Source organism: Lagopus leucura, unplaced genomic scaffold (assembly GCF_019238085.1).
Source record: "Lagopus leucura isolate 7727_CA_CO unplaced genomic scaffold, USGS_WTPT01 Super-Scaffold_100009, whole genome shotgun sequence".
Classification (NCBI taxonomy): Eukaryota; Metazoa; Chordata; class Aves; order Galliformes; family Phasianidae; genus Lagopus; species Lagopus leucura.
In genome coordinates this window covers 9,992,705-10,014,499 of record NW_024962266.1, presented here as the reverse complement: position 1 = coordinate 10,014,499, position 21,795 = coordinate 9,992,705, and the positions used below count along the sequence as shown (strand labels likewise).

Sequence of the window (21,795 nt, the reverse complement as noted above, 5' to 3'; positions counted from 1 at the left end):
TACCAATAGTAGAGTATGCAAAAAATTTTAATTACATATACATGTACACATATATATACACAAACACACACACAGATACTGATATGAACAATTCCTTCCCATGTATAGTAGTTACATTATTATTGGGTAAATAGAATTCATTTAAAGAATGCTTCATTTCTCCATAAACTTGTTATCCTGTCAATACAGTAACTTGTGAGGATGAAGAAGAATTTAATTGTCTAAACAGATGAATTCTTTCTTCAGAGCAACTGAAAAGGGTAGGAAAATGTGGAGTTTGATCAGCCAGATCTATCAGCACTTAGAGATTTGTTTTCTTTCCATATTCTCCAGTTAATTTCTTAAATAACATTTATGTGACAGTTTAGCAAGTTATTTTAAAGCAGGCAAGTTTAAATTCTCTTCAAGGAGAATTAAAAGAATCTGAATTTAAAAAATAATGACGGGGCTGATACAACAATACACATTGTGTATAGAGAGAGAGACAGAGAGAGATGTCTATACACATGAAAATATACTAATACAGGTCTCTCGGACAAGGAATTACAAGCCGTATTACAAATTCCAGTTTTACATAAGGAATTGCTTCCCAGTAATGTTTGTCTCAAAGCTGGAAATGAGTACAGCAAACAGGCCTGGACAAAGCTAAAATCTCATACATAAGACTACTGCTTTCTACCTCTTCTGTTTAAGATGTTTTGAGTCATAACTTTCATTTGGCAAAAAATAAAGTAACTTTATTAAAGACAATGCTATAGGCAGCTGTCAAAAAAAAAAAAAAAAAAAAAAAAAAGGCATTTTCCATTCACTTTTTTTTTCTTAAGGGAAATTAAGTCTATTAAATTTAAAAATGTCTTTGGCTAGGCAGTTTTCCCAGGAGCAGAAAAAGCATGTAAGGTGGGAAAAATACTATGCTGCTTTTGGGAAAAGTAACTGGTCTCCTAGTTTTATTAGAAAATTATGTCTTAAGAAATAGTAAGAAATAGCACTCACAGAAATGACAGTATCATGAAAGAACTGGTCATCTATTCTCTTGACAATATAGCCAAAGAATACAGCATGGTGAAAAGCACATTACAGCATTTAATACATTTAAACCTTAGTGATCTTTAACAGACTTTTTTTTTTTTTTTTTTTTTTTTTTAAAAGAGCCAATAAGTTGGATGCTTTCAGAGGTAAACATTCTAGAATTTCAATTTACGCAGACTTACCTATATGTGGATTTGTCTAAATTTGAAGTGCATAATTTTATACATATCTTAAGGTGTCATCACCTTGGTTGTGGCTTTTAATGACTCTATGGTTATGATATCAAAACTCTATTTACTACAGTTCTGACAATGATAAAGCAAACATTGAAACAACATTAGAATTTTTACCAGTTATACTTTTGGTAATACAATTATATACCAGCAATACAAAGGTTTGAAGAATCACGATCTACACATTGTGGGACAAAGGCTCTGCTCACTTCAGATGATTCAATTTGATAACTAAATAGAACAACAACTTCACTGGGAAAGAGAGATGACAGAGAATAAGCTTAATAACTGGCAGTATCATAAGCACTTGAAAAATAATACCATCTGAAAACCTATGAAACATATAAGTTCAATAGGTAGAAAAGACTACCTATTGCAAGATAGAGGTGCAAGATAAAGCTCAGAATTTGCTAGCAGAGGAAGGAAGTATGAGAGCAAGAAAGGTAAGCTATGCAAGAACAACCATCTGCAGCAAACCAAATTAACTCATTTGTTTTGGAAATGGAAGGCAGAATTCTTCACTGACAACAAAATATCATCAAGATAATTACGTATCAACCTTCAACTCTTTGTCATGTATGATGAAGTCATGCCAAATGACCAGTTCATTACAGTAGTAAAGATGACCAAGTTTGTTGAAGGGATTTATAGTACACTTCGCATCTACAGTATGCAGGTTCTAACAGCTGGTTTATTCCTATTAAATAGTAATTCAGTCAGAAAGCATTTGCAAGACTGCAAGAGATTACTGTGCAATGATTTTCCAGCTTCCTGGTCTTTATGTGCATGTCTGCCATGTAAGCACTTGCTGAATGTCTGCTGTGCCCTGATCATCTTGATTTACAAGTACTTGAACTTCAGACGACAAGTTGATTCTGATTGAATAGCCATTCCTAACTGTGAGCTAATTTTTATTACTATTTTGTTTGGAAACCATAGGCAATATTCTGCACAAGACCATACTAAATATACTCTTCCCTAAATGTTAACACTAACAATGCTCTCTTTTAACCCTGTTTGGCTTTTCGCACACAGCAGACACAGTACACACTGTTAAAGTGTTCTAGTCTATTAGTTGCTACTCTGCACTTAGAATATTTGAAAATGCAATGATGTGAGGGTGCCTGTATGATTTTAACAGATTAGGGAGCCAGAACTACATATAAGCTCACAGAAACTTCTGTGGAACTCTAAGAAACACTTCGCTGTCTACAAAGTACATATCTGCAGGACCACCAACAACCCCATTTTCAAAGGAGGAAAAGAAACATATGCAGTCATTTTAAAGAAAGTGACCCAAGGCTTACCTTCTTATTTTGATTTTGGTGGCTTTTGTTTCATATGTTTATTTTATTTAAAGAAATAATGTGATATACTTCTGTTGGTTTTCAGCATGTGGACAAATACAGCAGCAATACAAAAGCTAGGAAAAGAGAAACAGAGGTATGCATTTCATTTTTCCTCTGTAACAGGTAATAAATACTGTAATGCAACAGTGACAGAACACAATTGAATTTCACAGTTCTTTGTCAGGAAAAAAAAAAGGAACAATGTTACAGAAGTTCTATTTTAGTTTTAATGACATCTACAAATACAAGTAAACTGACATCCACCACATCAAACTTGCCTTCTGTTTCACAAGTGTTATGCACTTTATGTGTTTAACTTAATATTTCTAATAGGTCTGTTAATATATGCATGGTTACTCAAGCGTTAGTATCAGATGTAAAGAATGAAAACAACCTTATGAGTTGTAACACTAGCAACCAGTTAAATACTTCCAAAAACTGTTATCCTAACTGCATTGTAATGACAATAAAAAAAGGACTTGGAAAACACTAAGTAACACACACCTTAGACTTTGCATGGAGCGACCTCTAGTCACTCTAGAGGTCAATTTTCCTATTACACTTCACTTATTTAATTGGATTCAAGAGAATCAAAGTAACAAAGAACATGACATTTTGATCAGGTTTAGGCTTTAAAGTTCCAGAATCCAGGACAAATAATTTTGTTCCTGTGAAAAGAGCTTTGGTACCCTCCTTTTGTAAACTCTGACAGGGAAAGCCACTGCACAACTCCACTCCACAAGCCTCTCACCTACCACTGTGGAAAAATAAAGCGCAGCAAGTTTTCAACCACAAGAAGCAACTCCAAAAAAAGAAGTTTACTAAAGACCTATCATGTTTGCTATAGTCATTCATACTGATTTTCGCATAGATCTGATTTCTTTTCCTGAGAAGCTGATAATATATGCATCAGAAATATAGTTGATTTGGGACTTTCTGTAATAAAGGTGTATTTGTGTACTATACTACGCCTGTACCCATGAGGAAAGAAATAGACTGCAGTCATACAGCTAGACAGGCTAACTTGACCACATTACATCAAGGCGTCACATTTTCCTTGCATTATAATGCTCAATAATAGCAATTACACTACCAGCTGCAAAACCTAGAAGTCATTTTCAGATGCTAAAACACAAGCCATAAATAACAGAATTAATCTCCCACTACTCCAGTAAAGTCCTTCAAACACCCAGAACATACATTTTTTTACTTGGGAATCAGTAACTGATCTGAATTGCTTAAAGAATGACTAAAAATGTTTTGTTTCAGGATATTGTTTCCATTAAAATCATAGAACATTCTTATAACTCCCACACTAATGCATTGTGCTAAAATGCACTGTGGTTGTTTTTGTTTGTTTGCTTTTAAAAGTAGTGCACAAACAGAGCTGGGTTTTAACAACCAGAAAGGAAGCTTACAGATAAAAGCTTACTTCATAGGCTACACCCTGAATCAGAGGTCTATCCGTTGAGTATACCAGAATAATGAACAGTATATTTCTAGAAGATGACCTTCCAGTAAAGATGGCATTTATTTAAGAGGAAAGAAACAATTAGTTGGGGGGGAAAAAAAAAAAAAAAAAAAAAAAAAAGGAATTAGAGTAGTCTCAGCAGCTGATCTCATTCCAGATCAACTAATTCTTTGCTAAAACGAAAACCTTACTTCTAAGATCCAAAGTACGCATCTAGCTACAAAGGCAAAGTAAATAATAAAAGAGAAAGAAATCTCAAAAGACCTGAGAGCTTGACTTTAAGGTTTGTTCTTACTTTGAAAAAAGTCAATGCCTAATATAAGAGAATTCCCCAATGTTACCTAAGAAAATAATCTTAATCTGTTTTGCACTCTGCATATATTTTTATTAGCTATGTTACAGAACAGATACATTTTAAATTTACTTTAAATTTTCATTTGCCTCCAAATCAAATAGCTGCTATTTCTAACATATTATTCATATATCCCCTTGACATACCTTGCTTGAAATACATCTGTAATAAAAAATGAGGTATCCGGAGGACTCCCCATTTTCATTCTTAGACTACAATGAGTATCCTATTATAGAACACCATACACGCAAGTGCAAAGAAAAAAATCCCAAACAATCAGACCTTTCATGTTTCAGGGAAACACATACAAGATTAGCTCAGCTATAATGAAACTCAGAATGAAAACTCATTAAAGCAGCAGACAGTCTCTTCTGCAGAGATTCTTATGGATCTTGGTTCTGAAACCACTTGGTTAGGAGCAATTCCTCTACAGGTTTGCTTGAGCGAATTCAGAGTTAATGACTTAATTAGTTTCCTCGAACTCATAGGCCAAATAATACTGCTAATCTTGTGATAATACATAATTTTTGGACCAAAATTGGCCATAATTTTTATTTAAACACTGTTATAAGACTAGTCTAGGTCTGTAATCTACTTGTCTACCAAGTCAAGAAAGTACCTCCAGAGAAAAACCTCTCTCCATCCTAAAGACAATGTTTTGTAGGCAATGAACTGCTTTACAGAGCTGCTTATTCCCTCTAGCAACTAGAGAAAGAACCTAGAGTAATGGCTCAAATATTCAATAAGCAAGATTCAGATTAATTCCTTTTTATCAGAACATCCAGTTTGTTAAGCTAACTTCACAGTTCAACCTGTCTACGTAACTACTTTCCTCAATGTATTGCAATAAGACAGCATCAGTACAAAATTATCAGGTTTAGATCATTTTGATAAAGTAATTTCAAATGAACAAATTGAACAAAACTGGTCTGTAACCTTGTTACAAGTCGTTTTGTTTCTTTTAAATTTTTATATAAAAGCTTCTTGGAGTCCCAAAAGAAAGTTGGGAGAATCATTTTTCTGAGAAACAAGCAGTAGTTGAAAGGTTTGTGATGATAAAGATATGGAAAACCTATTTTCTAGAGAAGTATTTTTCTAAATTTTTGAGGAGTAAGCTACAACACCTGAACAACAGACAGTATGCCTGACACTTCCATAGACTATATTAACTTCTGTCAGGGAGCTGCAAATGCTGTGTTTCACTTTCTAGCATGGTAGAATCTTGTAAGATATTGAGTTACTTCAAGCAATGCAAATTGAGGATATTCAGCACAACTCAAGAGGTACTCATCAGCAGTGTGGAGAACCAGGTCCTTTAGCATTATCACAACCTTATGAACAGAATAACAAAGTAAACAGACTTTCAAGACCAAGGACACTTTAGAAATGCAGAGACAGATGGTTAGTGAGACATTTGGAAGGACGTGTTGGAATGGCACAGTTCTGATAGTGATTTGCATAATACGTTTCTTCTGTATCGCCACTGTGATCAAAACTAAATAAAACACATTGTTCTGAACTCATCTTAAGAACTCAATAAATTGGCTTTTGGTCTGTCCAACGAAGCTCATCTGCCCTAGCACAAATAAAGGTCTCAAGCCAACTGAGGCATTGCTTTTTCAAAAACTCGATAGCTTTAAGACTTGTCAGCATATTAATGAGAATGGTTCATTAATGTGAAATAGCATCTCTATAGTCAGATTCTCTAGCTATGTAACTTGAGAAGTCAAAGTCCTCCTATGAATATTTTTATTTATTTTTGAAGTACCGGGAGAAAAAAATAAAAAAAAAAAACAATATTTTGAGTGGCCTAATGACAGTTACTCAACTATATTTAAAGCATTAAGTAGTATTCAAATAATTTAACATATGATCATCTAAAATATCAATATCACTGTCATAAACATGACATATGACAATTTACACTTTGTGAAAAATGCAACTATATCAAAACTATTTTGCATTACTCTTTAGACTGCATTAAATTTAAAACCAAAGAGAAATATTTGTGGTAGCCGAAGATAGCAGACAGCCAGCTAAAGAGGAAGTAAATAACAGTCCTGGTGCCACACACGAAAATGAATTTGGAACTTCATAGTGAGAGCGTACACGCAAGTGAAAGAAGGTACCACATGAAATTAACACTCTATCTGCTCTCAATCTCACATTTGGGTCAGCCCTATGTTCCTGCTCCCCTATTCTTCTCCAGTGCCTGTGGACCACACAGCCTTATTCCCACATGGCTGGTGTCCTCTCTTGCTCTTTGACTGCCACCTGTCTTTCTCTTCCGCATGTTAAGTGTTACATAAGATAAACATATGATGAAGAGGAGTTAGATGCTTGGCTTGGCTCACCCTCATAAAAGTTATTTATGTTGTGGGGCACACTGCTGTCTTCCAAGATCCTGGCAAATTCAAAATGACTTTGACATTTTCCACTGTGATTCTGCATGAGCAAATGGTAGTTTCTCAACAGCAAACAGAACAGAAGGAGATAGCTTTTCAGACAGGAGAACTATCTGTGATGTAATGACTATAAAAGCTAGCACCCTGTGAGAAGCATCCAGCAGCTTCCCAGCACCAAACAGCACAGCAAGCTCAGCTGGGCTGTGGCCCAGCTCACATCCACCACACTGTAGGGAAGAGGAGGGGAAATAGCACCAGGAATAGGAAATGCCAGGAAAGATAGGGTGCTGGCTGGAGTCGTAGACATTCTGAGTCAATGCATAGGATATTTAGTTTCATGGCTCCAGTGGCCCCCATAGCAGCAAAATGCAGGTTCAGCACGGGCTAGAACTCTTTAGCTATGATTTATGCTTCACCCTGTTTAGTTCTATTTTTTCTTCTCTCAGATTTAAATAAGAGGTATTTTTGTCTCAATAGTGAGACAACACTGGTTTTGTTGATGTTTGTAGGGACCAAACTATCTCTACTCCTCCTCATCGGCATCCTCCCTGCACAGAAGACATCTACCTCTGCTCACCTTCAAACTGTAACATCTCTGTTCAAAGAGTAATCAGCAGCTCTCACTTCTTGCAACATGCATAGTTCTCTGTAAAGCAAGCTGAAGGCATTAATTCATCTTACACAGGCCACTGAAGCCATCACAAACAAACGACTTTAGATCTATGGCAAATTGGGCAGCATTCAGTGAAATGACCTAGAGGTTAAAGTCTCTGTATCATATTATCTCTCCTGAAGGCAAAGGATCGTACTTCTTAGAAGCTAACTCGCTTGTACATGGACCTCAAACACCATTTACTGTTCAGTGGAAATAGTAAGCACTGCTTAAGTGGAATTTGCAACACATTCTTTGCTAGTTTATTTCTGAAAATGAGACATATATGTTTTAAAAGAAAATATCAGGATTTTCTAGCCAAGACCAAAAACTGTTTCTCATTAGAGAAGACAGAGATAGAAAACTCAGGTTTAACTTTCAACAACATCAGCACACCAGGATGTCCTTGAACTGACTGATGTGCTGAGCACCTGTGGTGCTCTCTTATCCCAAAAAGAGCTGAGGCACACAGCACCCTGCAGCCAGAGCAGAGACCTTTGCTGGTCAGCCAGCTCCAGAGTTGCAGCGTAGCATTTTTTCCTATGACATGCTCATAAACACAGCAAAGGTAACTCAGTCAAATTATATATAGGTCTAGCAGGATAAAATTAATATGCAAAACATACAGACTGAGCAACCAGATATGTCTATATATAATTTGACATACAATTCTCAAATATTGAAGACATTACTAAAGAAGCCACACTAACAAACCTCCTTGAAACCCATTGGTTTAAAAGTTTACCAATGCAGTGAACTTTTCAAATAGGCCAGAAATATTTCATAGCTAGACTTATGATAAACATTCATATACAAACTTGAAACCAAAGTATGCTTTTATTGTTCAGAGCCTTGCAACAATGCTTATCAATGGAGAACTGAAAAGAAAGAAGAAAAAAAAAAGAAAAAGCAAAAAACAAAAGTAACCTGACTGCATTTTATTTCATTGTAAGCTTTCCAGTCTTGAGCCTTAGTACACTCTCCATAATATGCAAAACATTTTTGAGGGGGTAGAATACACCAAACTAGAGTGTTTGTTTGATTAGAAGTTTGACTACAGTGTTTGTGTGATTTGGGATCATAAAATACTCAATGGAATCTGTACTTCATCACCCAGATCCTGTAATATTACCACTTGGAAAGTATTACTTGATTCTTATCAGTTCAATGATCAGAATTCAAGAGTTTCAAGTAAACAAACCCAAACAAAACACTGTGGTCAGTTTTTCCTGTCCTACCTACCATCAATATTCATTTCTACAGAGAGGTACTTGTAAACTGACTATGGTAAAAGCAGCATTTGGTTCTAGCACAGGCAAAATACAAATACAAAATACAAAGTTTTAGTACAAGAGGACTCCACAGAGGACACCACCGTGGTTTCCTCATACCTCATTGCATTTTAAAAAAAGTAGGGAAAAATTTGTACTTCTTGTCAAGCATTTTCACTGCTTTATAGATGAAAGAAATTGAATACATTGTAGTTACGCTCTAGTTTCTTTCTATCAAACTAATAAATAAAATTAGGAAACAAGACTGGAAATGTCTTTCATTTTCTAACTTCCAGAAGAACAATAGTTTTGTCACCCAGAACTTTTCCAGTCATTGAATACTGTGAAATAATGGTGAATAAAAGCATCATAGCCAGAAAAATATGACAGCAGCTGATGGTGTGGGTGGTAGAAAAACATGAAGTATTTTATACTAAGTTAAAGGTTTTTTTTTTTCTTTTTATCCTAACATCCCATGAAGCAGAACCACATACTGCATTTAATTAAAAGCTGGAGATCAAAATTAGCCAACACTTTATCTAACCAGGAAATTTATAAAGAAAGGCTCCCCAGAGAGACCAAAATCCTGCCCTCGTGCCTTTGCTTTACCATTGAGCCTGCACAAGTTCTGATCAGTATTTAATCAAACCAACTAGAGTACAGCTCAGTGCTTGCTGACTGCATCAGTGGGTACTCTGACCAATACTTAACAGAAAACAAATACAGAACAAGTTCAACAGCAAAAGGAGGTAAGTCATATGCTTCTACAGGCTGTCGTCATTGCGATGGGCAATGAGAGCACTCTGATTGTGGCAGCGTAGCGCATGAAGGGAGATGGAACAGGGGTTATTACAAGGCAGCTCCTGATGTAACAACTGCATGGGCATTCAGAATTCCATCCCCACTGAAATACTTACCTCTTAACTCTGCATACTGACCCCAGATTTCACTGTTTATTTCTCCATGGATGCTGTTTTGTCTCAGATTTTTGGAAGTAATATGGAGGAGGAACAGGCTTGAGTCTTCACTGTTGACACTGAACTGGTCCACAGTGGAATCCCTCTTCCCCTTTCTATTACTTCTACATAGATTCTAGCTCTTGATCTCTAGAATATTTGTGCTTCCATCTAGCGTAGCTACTTCCATAAGCCAGGATGTTGAAAAGTCATAATTAAGATTTCTAACTTTAAAATTAACATATGGAGAGATGTTTCTGCTCATAACCAATAACTTCAATATTTTCCCTCATAAAAATAACATACAGACAAGCAAACAAAAACTAGAAAATGCATGCAGTCTCCTTTTGCCTTCCTATGAATATGCACTGAGAAGTTAAAATTTATTTATTAGGTAAACACATGACCCCTATACATTGCGACCTACAAGTCCCCTGTCTGGTTCCCTGAGACAAGAGCACCAAGATATAATGAAGAATAAATGTTACACTGACAAATATAGGTATTCCCACAACAGCTCACACGCATACACACACACACGCATGCACCCCAGCAGCACTGGAAGTTGCTGTCTTCTGAACAACATTCAGAAAAGCAAGGCCTCAGCAGGAATTATTCCATGTTTTAGGTAATGGATTCATTATTTTTTAATCTAGTCGACTTTTGAACAATTCATGAAATGCTTATCAAACTTTGATGTGCACTTCTTCATGAATCTCTGAATTTAATACTCTTTTATGTAATGATAGGCAATAAATACTGACTCCTTTGGAATTATCTAGTGCTGTGTACAAGTCTGTGACAGCTGCTTCAAGATTAAGGTCTGCAAGTGATAGGAGCTAAAAACGCAGGCAGAGTGGGCATTAGAAATAGGAAATTTTTGTCCTAAAGCATTTTGCTAGATGCAAGCAATATTCACATTCTGTTATCGTCAGCTTTTACAGAGCAAGCTTTGGCTCGTTGTTGAAAGAACCACCACTTGGATCTTCCAACAGAAACAATAAGTAGCAACAACAGCTGCCATCAAGGCTTTTGTCTATCAGCTGCCAGGCACAAGCAGCTTCCAGTTCTCAGCAAGATGCTCTGATTTGTCCTGTCCTCTCCACCTATAGATTCAATGGCACACCTCTATCTACAGCACTCATACTTCTACCCCTATTGCAACCTGTACTATCCATGTTGCAACATGACTCACACAAAAGAAGTCACTTGGATATTTTCAGATCACTTTTACTTAAGTTGGATACTTAGAACTTTTGCACAGTATAAGTACTTCAAAATGAATGATAGTATTTATACTCTAGTCTTGTTTTTGATTATGCAACACCTTGGTTGCTTTCACAGACAAAAAAATATCTGTCATAACTATAGCAATTCCTTATTTGAAAAATAATATTTGGAAAAAAACCTACGAAAGTAACTCACCAATTTCAGAACATTTACACTTCAATTCAGCTTAGCAGCTGTACTGTCGCCATTTAATCTGCCCACATCACATGCATCATCACCAAATGGACAGCCAGTGGCCCACAGAACTATTAGTCTTTCAGTACACTTATTTAGTAACTACGAAATAACATGATTATATGCATTATTGTACTTCATGAGCAAAAGATTACTTTTTAAAAGCTGTACAAGCTACCGTACTCAAGGACAAGCAAGAATCTAACAGAATTCCACAGCTGGATTTAATATTTTGAACATTCCACTCTATTTTGAACTTTGCTTTTCTTCTTCAAATTAAGTCCTCTGTTTATAAACAAGATCTAAATCCCTCCTGGGGTTAATCAAATAACCACAAAATGCAAGCCCAAAAAGAGAAATCACCTTCAAAGCTGATATTTGCTCAAAACCTGGAGCAGTTGCCATGGAAATCATATTCTTTTGATCCATAAATATCGTCAAAATAGCATGAGTGTTTGAACCAGGCCCAGCTAGTTTGAAATCGGAAAATAAGAGGGAAATGAACATGACAGAAGGGGAAGAAATGTGATAAAATCTCCCAAGAAGTTACATCTACTTCTTCTTTTCAAACTTTCATCATAAGAAAACTTGTGTTCCACCAAAACTTTGTTGCTGTAATTAAGTGAAATTTGAAATGGTGAAGAAGGAGAAGATTCAAATAACAAGACAAAATTAGGGTAAGATTGCTAAATATTGCATAGCTATAACCAACAATCTGAAAAAATGCTGAGCAGTTATTAATTGAACAGTCTATAAAATATTATTGTATTTGAACATGTAGGTGTTTAAACTTCTGAATAGCTAACAATTCAAAGAGTTTGCTCATTCAAGAACTTCATTTATGATGTAAATTTCATCATATTGCAGAAAATCTCAATTATATCTTAATTGTACACTTACAGACTTTAGTCATCATGAATGTTCCACCACACAATCCCATCTACCACTCTCAACATCATTAAAAAAAAAAACAAGAAAAGGGAAAGGTTACTTTAGAATATAACTGCAGACAGCTTCAGTGACCAGTCAGAGGGAAAAGTGATCAGAAAACTCACATTTCTTGCTCATCTACAGAATGGCCATACACACAACAATTAAACAGCAACTTATAAATACCAGCATGAAATAAAATGGGGGAAGAAAAGTAGCTTAAAAATTAAACTAAGATGTAATGTAACTATTGATGTTGTAATTTAACAGTTAAGCTGTTTAAAATTTACTGTGTTTTGGGAAAATTTTGATTAAATTGATTTTCAAAAAAGAAAAGTGAGCTTTCCCCAAGGCTAGGAAAATACTGCCTGTTTCTATTAGTAGCAACAAATATTTTGAATTAACGTGAATTCTTTCTTTCATATCTGAAATCAGTACAACTAGAAAGCTGTGCTACCCTTACAGAATGTGATCGGTAGAAGTAAAGATACCATCATACTAATACTCCTGCACACCACCTACATTTCAAAACTTTCCAGAGGCTCCCATGGAGGCCTGAGTATGATAGGCACTCTGAGGTATTTACAAAGAACTGTTTTGTTGTAAAGTTATCCTGAGCAAGACCTGAAGAGGATAAGAAAACTACAGTCATTTAAACATGCTACTTACCTATTTGTATTGCTTTGAAATCTGCCCTATAAGTTGGCACAAAAATTCAGAGGTATTTTTTAAACTCTTGAGCTGTCAGCAGCTATCCAAGAGCCTTTCAAGACACTGCATACCAGGTAAGCCTGGCCAGGTTTGAAGATAACAACATGTAGGAGAGCCTCATGGCTCAGGTAGTACAGCCCACAGCCCAGCTCAGGGGTGCACAGTCACCTGTCTGTCTGTCATTGCCAGCAGAGCATAGGGCAGGCAGCAACACCTCACAATAAACCATTACATCGTCCCAAACAGTAGTTAATCAGTAGCAAAGAGCAAAAAGGGTAATTGATGACTATACACCTCTATGTATAGATCTCCTATTTTGAAAGGAAATGAGACATTATATAGATGCAAATGATTTATATTCACTGCTTTGGAGCAAAGATTTTTTTGCATCTGAAGGATTTCTTAAAAACATGGTTAGATTTTTTTGCTTGTGCCAAAAATGTATTGAAGATCATGGGAGTTGAAGGTGGTTCATCTAAACTATTACTTCAGGATTACTCAAAGAAACAGCTCAGAGAGCAAAATTAACGTAGTCAAAAAGAACTGGACTTCTTGCCTATGACCAGATCATGAGATACAGCAACTTCAAAATAGATGGAAGGTGACAAACTACTTAAAATTAGATTTTTTTTTCCCCCATTAAAGATGACAGAATTGTACTAAAATTGAGAACATTTATTCCTAAGTGTGCAGTGCAGACACATGCCTGGGTACAACAAAATCAACTGATATGCATACCTGGGTCCCATATTTGCAATGCAATATATATTAGGGTATACATATGGGAACATATCTTTTTACAACTGTTTGCAGGTCAGGATGCTTATTGTCCATTTTATGCCTATCCTGATTTTCAACATTCTTAAAATTGCTAAAACTTACATACTAGTAATCCAGGGCATTAATCATGGGTTTGGTTGGGTTTTTGCTATTTTTTTTTTTTTCTTTTCTTTTTTTACTGGAAGGCAAGATGTGCAAATAAAATCTGCTTGGTGCATATGTGACAGTTCCCTGTTAGCTTTTTGTATTTTGACATTTATTTTTCAAAAAGAAATATGGAAATAAAATATTTTCTAAAGTACGTGCCTCACGGAGTTCCTCCAGGCATGTGTTATCTTACTGCTACATATTCCTTGGAATGTACTTTTTTTAATAACAAGTTCCTGAACAAACACTGTCTTTTGTTCAGCAGGAGAGAATAATTTGTTTTTCATTTCGTTTGGGCTTTGTGACTATTATGTAGAAAATCAGACTACTGCTTTCTTTTTAAAGAGAGGTAAACCCAAAAGCAGGTCTTTAAGCAATTTTTTGTGGTAAGGAACGGTTATGGGTGGGTGTAAATTAGTCAGAAAAGGGTTGCAGATGGTAAGGAAGTGCAGTTTACAAGAACGCATACACTGCACCCAAAAATTATGTCTATGAACATGTATGAAACATAACTAGAGAAAAGAAAGTTTAAGTTAAAGATGGCCTTGCTCTTCATTTACAGTTCAGATACGCTTACGGCTTAGAATTCACCATCACAATACACAATGGAAAGCTTACAGTAAATCGTTTAATAAAAGCCATACAAGTGGTCTCCACAAACCTTACCACCTTCAAAAACCTGACAACTTTGTAATATCTCCATCGCTGAGCACCTCTTCCTCTAACAGCCATGGTAGAGACAGCTGAAAATATTCTGACTGCCCTGATACAGGTTACCATATCAAAAAGTTCCGCCCCCTGGGAAACACAGAACAGAAAACTAGTCTATTTTTCTTTCTGCAGGATGAACTAAGAACTCCATTAATTCCTTCTAACAGTCTGCAGGCAATTGCAATTCATCCAAGCCACCAGAGCTTCCTGAATTTCTTTTTGAGTGCTTACCTATGCAATTATTCACCATGTTCTTCTCCATAACTTTCAGACACAGGTTGCTGCAATATTCTCCCTCCTACCTGCTTTATGTATAATTCTTACTACATTTCTTTCTAGCAGCTTTGCAATTCACCCTTGCCTTTAAAAACTACACTGTTAAATAGTGAAATCTCACTCTCTATGGTTACCTTTGGAACCAGTTGTCATCTGCCAGACCAGAGCATCTTCACAAGAAAACATCTGCCAACCAAATCTGAGTTTTCATCTTTGCTCATTTTATTCTCCAAAACTGTGCTGTGATGCCATTCTTAGTGCCTTCCATAAAAGCAATGATATTTGGTGTTTATTGCGAAATGTGTTATGGAAGAACTGTTTTTAAATATCTTTTGAGAGAGATACAGAATATATTTCAAATATTCCTGGGATGTTATTTGCAGTCCTGCTTCGCTCTCGCTTCACTTTGCACTTACCCACTCAGTATTTTACATCAGATCCTACACGATAAACTCTCTAGGGAAAGTTGCAGCTTTTCTCTGCTTCAGAGAGTGCCAAGCCTCCCTTTACATGATGTACAGATAATAAACAACTACATCCACCATTGCAAACTACACAAAGTACACAGGGAAAGGCATTTGACAGTCCTATACCCACCTTCATGTTTCATCATGTGAAGCCTGGGAAACAGTTTGTTTCCATCAGATTAAACAGGAACAGAGCTCCAGCTCCATGAAATAGCGCAAGGTGTGAAAAGAATAGTGGGTTCCCTGGCTATCTACACAGGACCACAGCCCATCACCAAACCAAGGTTTTGGCCAAACTGAACCCTGGTGAGATAACACCTGGAATGCAGTACCTACTTTCTGGGCAGCCCAGCACAGAAAGGACGCTCAGAAACTTCACAATGTACACTAGAGGACTACCAATTTGAACAGGAGCCTATGGCACATGGCCTACAAGGGTGAGGGAGCTAAGCTTACTTAATTTTGTGCAGAACAGGCTAAGGACCAATTCAATTGTGCCTCCAAAATTTGAAAGACAGCAGAGAGAGCCAAGATCTCCCAGACCATATAACAAGCTTCAGGCATTTCCTGTAAACTGTATTTTTATGATGTTTTATCTCTAAGGAAAAAATATGACCCCCACATCACTTGGGCCAGTTTTCAACCATTTGAGCCAGATAGTACAATCAGTTTTCAATCCATCATTAATATTGTACTTCCCAAGCCTCTGTATGACAACGCTGTAGGAGACGTGAGAGTGATCCAAGGCCCAAGCCACTGACCATCACAGATCCCCCCTTTTCCATATTATTAGGAACTTCAAAAGAAAAGGCAGTTCAGACTAGCCAAGCATGGTTTTTCTTTGGTAAATCAGCTAACTAACTACTCATGGTAGCATATACCTGTTCCCTATGTACTTGCAAATGGGACTTCAGAAAAGTTTACCATAATCTTTCCAGGGACTGAAATAAGTCAGACCAAGGCATAGCTCCCCAAGTCCTTGGTTTTAATGCTTACTTAAGATGGGTAAAAGGTTAGTTTTCTCCAGTTGACCTACCATACTAACAGATTTTTCAGCCTTGTAAATACATGAGGAACCTTTTACAACCACTGAGCGAATTGCACCTGGCCCACAGATTTAAACAAAAAGAGCAGGAAAGAACATTACCTGCAGAAGTGACTGACCTCATTATACCTTGCTTCAGAACAGGCTTAGAGAAAGATTCTACTCTCTGTAAAGCGGCAAGATATGAAGCTGATTCAAGCTAACCCTTGTACAACAAAAGTAATTTGTTTTTCCATGTATATATAAGCACTAGGAGAATTTTTTATTATTATTATTACAAAGTTAGGAACCTTTTCCTTATAGAATTATTTACACAAGCTTCTTGTTCTTGATTTAACTTACTTAAGTATGCCTACTTAAAGACATGACTTTACATCCTGCAAATCCTAGAAAAATACTAGAATATCTAGGTCACTTGCACTATTTTCAAGTTTTACAGTAGGACAAGTATCAATCACACCAGTCACTGAAGTTTTTATTTGTATTCTTTTATAAATGTGTATGGAAAGTTTCATTTGATTGCTTTTCTAGGGTTCCAGGAGGGATTTTTTTTTTTTAAATAAGAGGTTTAAACTTGTTTAGTAAATCTGTTCTCATTGTCTGTGCTTTGCTAAATGACTTATCATAGTGGCAATAAACATTTGCAGCACACAGCATAATAGTTTCACAGGATTTTATAGTGGGATGTGCTGAGAATACATATGAGAAATACCACATACACAAAAAATCATTACCGTAAGTTGCTTAGCCAACCAAAAATACTCTCTTTTTGTACTGACATCATTCATTTAACTTTGTTTTCTAGAAAATTAGCAACTGCATCACAAATGTTTTCTTTCAGCAAACAAAAATAACTACAAGCAAGCAAGCAAATTCAGTTATTTGGATGCTGGTCTTTCTACATCACATCTGTTACTCCTCAGTGTGGATGCACCCTTCAAATCTGGGATGATATTTCATGGTGCATATGATGGAAAAGAGCGAGTCATAGATGGACCTTCCCCTTTGATTTTTGGTCAGTGTTTTTGGCATAAAGGGGAACGGATGAACTTTTGGGGCTCTGGAGTCCTGTGAAGTGTGCACCTTTCTGTGTGAACAAGGAAGGCAGAGGGGAATACGCTACTACGGTCCACACAACTAACTTCTTAATATGATTTACCTTTCTCTAGCACTATATACTTCATTTTTTTTCTAAGCATTCCAAAAACAATATCATAGGGTGGTCCTATATTCAAAAATCCATACTTGTACAAACACATTTTTTGCTGTTTGCATGGGTGCTTTTTGTTTAGCTTGGTTTTTACTACACACAAAATCAATACATTATTGTCCTCGGTTCTTCTCCCCTCTGCCTCATGAAACTTTTGAATTCAAGTAAAGAAAATGGCTTCAAAAGGCAATACAAGAGTTCAATAACTAGTCCTTTGATGAAAGATTGCAAACAGAGTTCTCGCTCTGCCTTTCAGATCAAATACTGGTTTAATTCCTGGAACAAGTGGTGTTTGTTTTTTTTTGGGGGGGGTTTTTTGTTTTTTTTTTTTTGCCTTTTTTTTCTCCTCCTCCTCTCCCCCTACACACCAGAGAAAATCCCCAAGAATAATTTTTCCAGGAAGGTACAGTAACATTTTGCTTCTTTCACCCTAAATGTTTATCCTATGTGAAGATTAGAAACAATTGACAGTAAGCAAATGAAGCAAAAATGAATGCAAATGTGCACTGTTTATGTCATTAATTACAGTGGTTTTAAGCATTTCACACACATTTCTTACCCTATCTTACTCTATTTGGACATCAAAAAAATTATCCTCCTACATAACGTGAAGTCAAAGTTTAACTGTGACTTATCAGTACATCTTAAACACTAATCATCTGCAAGCAATCCACAGATCAAAAGCAACAACCAGAAAGAATACAAAAGATCAATTAAAACATTAAGTACATCTGATATAACTTATGCTTCCATAGCAGATTTTACTAATGGGAAAAAGAGGAAAATTCATCTCATGGATTACCCACTTCAAATTATTAACTGTGTAATTTCTCAGAAGCACAACAGCTAGTATTTATACCTCAACCATTTGTATTTTACTAATATAACATGGACACATTTATCTTGAATGCATCATATTAAATCTCTTTATCTTAAGACTAGTGAACTACCGGCCTTCCAGTTTTAAGTATGACAGTACTCCTGTACAAATAAAAAGTGCTGCCATTCACACACAGCATGTGAAATCCAGGCCATCCACATGAATAGTAATTGCCTGATGTCCATCCAGAAGGATATGGAAGGGCAGTAGGGAGAATTAAATCTCAACCGTTTGAAACAACAGTTCATAATCAGAGATGCACAGGTCTTACAAAGATACCTATTTCAGGTTGTGTGATTAAAAAAGATGTTCTTGTTTGCACCAGGTAAAGACATTTTATGTCCTCTAAAACAGCACCATGAAGAGAAGTTCAGTGGTACGTTTTAAGAGAAAACAAAACAACTGTAACTACAGTAAGCAGTATTAAAAGCAGCCCTTTAACTAACAGATCTGGTTTAATTCTTGTTCTTATCTCCACCACAAACATCAAGAACAACATTTGAGCAGCTGGGAATCCAGCAGTGAGAACATGCTCAGAGCCAAGCACCATCTCTTCTTAGAAGAGAGTTCCAATTGCCAGAAGTTACACAGCTTATACTTTGGTTGGCACACAGCAGTAGGTTAGTGTTTGGAAAGGACCGTTTGTAACAGAATCTCATTTTGCATGTTATGTACCCATGTAGTGAAGGCTCTGCTCTTTTTCTTATTTAATTTTGGAAAAAGAACAGACTGAGGCTAGTGCAACCACTTGCTCTTCACATATGGAGATGGCATATCACAGGAAGAATTAAGACTGACAGGGAGAAATTATTGCTCTAATTGTCTTTACAGATGATCTTTGTGTTTCACTACTGCTGTTGATTGGTGCGCAGATATCTAAAAGGTAACAAGAAGCACCATTCCTTTCTAGAGACATTTAAACATTATTTATGGCACAACTGACAAAAACACTTCTTACTGACATAAGCAGAGAATTTACAAAGACTTCCTTTGTATGACATTTAAATATAATTAAATTTATGAATTTCTGGTTGTTTTTTAAAGACATAAAAATGACTCATTAGTATAACTTCATAATTTTATTTTGAAAACAATGACCATAAGATTCATAAAACAGAACAAAGAAAATAGCTAAGTTCTGTCAGTTCTCTTGGAATATGTTTTAAAGGCTGATTCTGAAAATGTTTCTGATTTTACCCACATGGGTGGAATAAAGTTTAGCAAGCTAAACTGGACTTAAGTTCTTCTTTGAAAGCGCGCTGCACTGCATCTTGCAGTATTAGTAAACTGTGAAGTGCCCTTGCCCCCTCTAACTCAGTTAGGGATAAAAAGTTTTTACTGCATAATCTTTTTCCCCATTCTCTCCACATCTAGCTATTGTTGAACTCACCTAAACACTTGAAAGTTTTAACGTCAAGATTTGCAGTGTTAATTTCTAGTTCTACATTTAAATAAATGTGACAAAGCTGTAGATTGACAATGAGCAGAAATACTACTCTGTATATATTTAAAATACTGAGCAGCCTTCTTCCAAATTATAATCTGAATTCTGTAGATCTTACTTGAGAATTTAACTTAAGGCACAGGACAGGAATACACAGAACTCTAGAATAAGTTTATGGGTTCACTTTTGTTAATTTTGAGATTTTTTTCACCATTATTTAACCACAGGAAAAAAAGGCATAATGTATATAGATCATGGAAATGTTGTTTTAATTAGACATTCTGCAAATGCGATAGCATACACATCCATTTATTTTCAATATTAGTATCTTATTTTACCCTCAAACTTAAATACATTCTGGTTAGCTCATTCATAATGAAAAAATATGCTCCACTCCATGCAATTAAATTAGGATCAGTAACCTCCCTGCTTAATAACTGGGAAAGAATAGGTAAAAGAAAAATAGCTTCTGGTTAAAATAGATGTAATTGTTTCTGCTTCCAATCACAGTCTGAAATCATGCATAGTACAGTGAATGTAGATAATACTTCATTCAAATGTTTTTAATCATCTAAAGGCCAAGTCTTCACCAAACTGTGATTCAAATAAAATAAATACTGTATTTGAGATAAACAAAAAGATGACATTCTGAACAGATAAATGTGGCTCTAGATGCACTGAAACAGAATTAGAAAGAGTATTTTACTGGAGGGTAAAAGGTCAAATGAAAACATGAACTCAAAGGTCTTCCAAACAGAACATAGCCAGAACCCCTATGCAGATAACCAGAACCTATGCTGCCGACTTCTGAGGGACAATGGTGGCTTCATCCCAGGGATTTAGGGGTTTTCAGAGCCCTTGAGAAATTCCAAAGAGCCACAGACCTGCCTCTCAACAGGAGAAGATTAAGGGTACAGATGAAAAAAGAAGACATTGCTCTACCTCACAACAGGGAAGAGAACACTCTTGCATGACTGAACAGTAATGTACTATGAACAGACGAGATATTAGTCCAAGTACAGGAGACATGTTTTTCTGCTCCTTAACCAGCAGTCACACCTAGAATTACTATAATGGAGAATGTTAATGGGGTTATATAAAGCAAAAAACAAGAAGCATAACTAATGGCAACTTGAATAAAAAAGTTGCCTACAAGTAATGCTTTTTCTTCAAAGGTCCAAATCCTATTACCCTCTCCTACTCCAAAGTTGTTTACTGAACACTTAAAACTTCAAACTACGCAACAAAAATGATTTAGGTACCTTGTAATTGCAAATAGTTTCAGAAGTTGTACTGTTGCACTTAATACGTATTTGCCATAATAAGCTACTAATTTAAGTAGCAGTGTTGTATAACATCAAAAGATGCCATTACTAAAGATAGGAGTCTAACTAGTGTTTAATAATTCAGTGATACTTCCTCAGCTATTACACAGTCATTATAAATACAAATTTTCAATCAGTTTCTTTCAAATATTAGTGTTTTTAAAATCATTTCATAACAAAAAAAATCAACTAGTGAATATGTTTCTACCCAGAAAACCCAATATACAATGAATTACAACACTGAATTGTTACAATTTTTGCTTAAAGTAATACTTGCCCTTATTACCCAGCTTTCAAACATTTCGCACTAGTCCTTCATAGCAATTAAAAACTCAAAGATGAGTACAAAACAGTTCAGTTTGAGCATACAGAAGGACACACTGGAAAAATTTAAGTCTTTTCTTTACACAGTAATGTTGATTTTTACTTTTCCAATGCATTGCAACTAAAATCATTTGTCTTATTTTACAATCCTAATCCTAACCTCTTCAAAAGCATTACATTTGCCAGCCACATGAGTCCATGAAAGCTGATCCTGATTTGACACATGCCAAACAATCCTCAAGCCCCAAAGCAAGTGTTCAGAAGCCAGTTGCACCAGAGCTACTATGAAGAGAAGTGCTCCGGCACTTCAGCACAGACTCAGCTCCACCAACCCAAATGGTCCAGACAGATAAAGCACAAGCT

General features: G+C 36.0%; 1 long non-coding RNA gene across 2 annotated transcripts in view; it reads right to left on the bottom strand.

The window, feature by feature from the left end:
- LOC122181488 overlaps positions 1-21,795 on the bottom strand; it is a 135,680-nt gene that overhangs the window by 12,512 nt on the left and 101,373 nt on the right. For both annotated transcript variants that reach the window (XR_006179442.1, XR_006179443.1), the window contains one exon: positions 2,570-2,685. This is a non-coding gene — a long non-coding RNA (uncharacterized LOC122181488). The remainder of the gene's footprint in view (positions 1-2,569; positions 2,686-21,795) is intronic.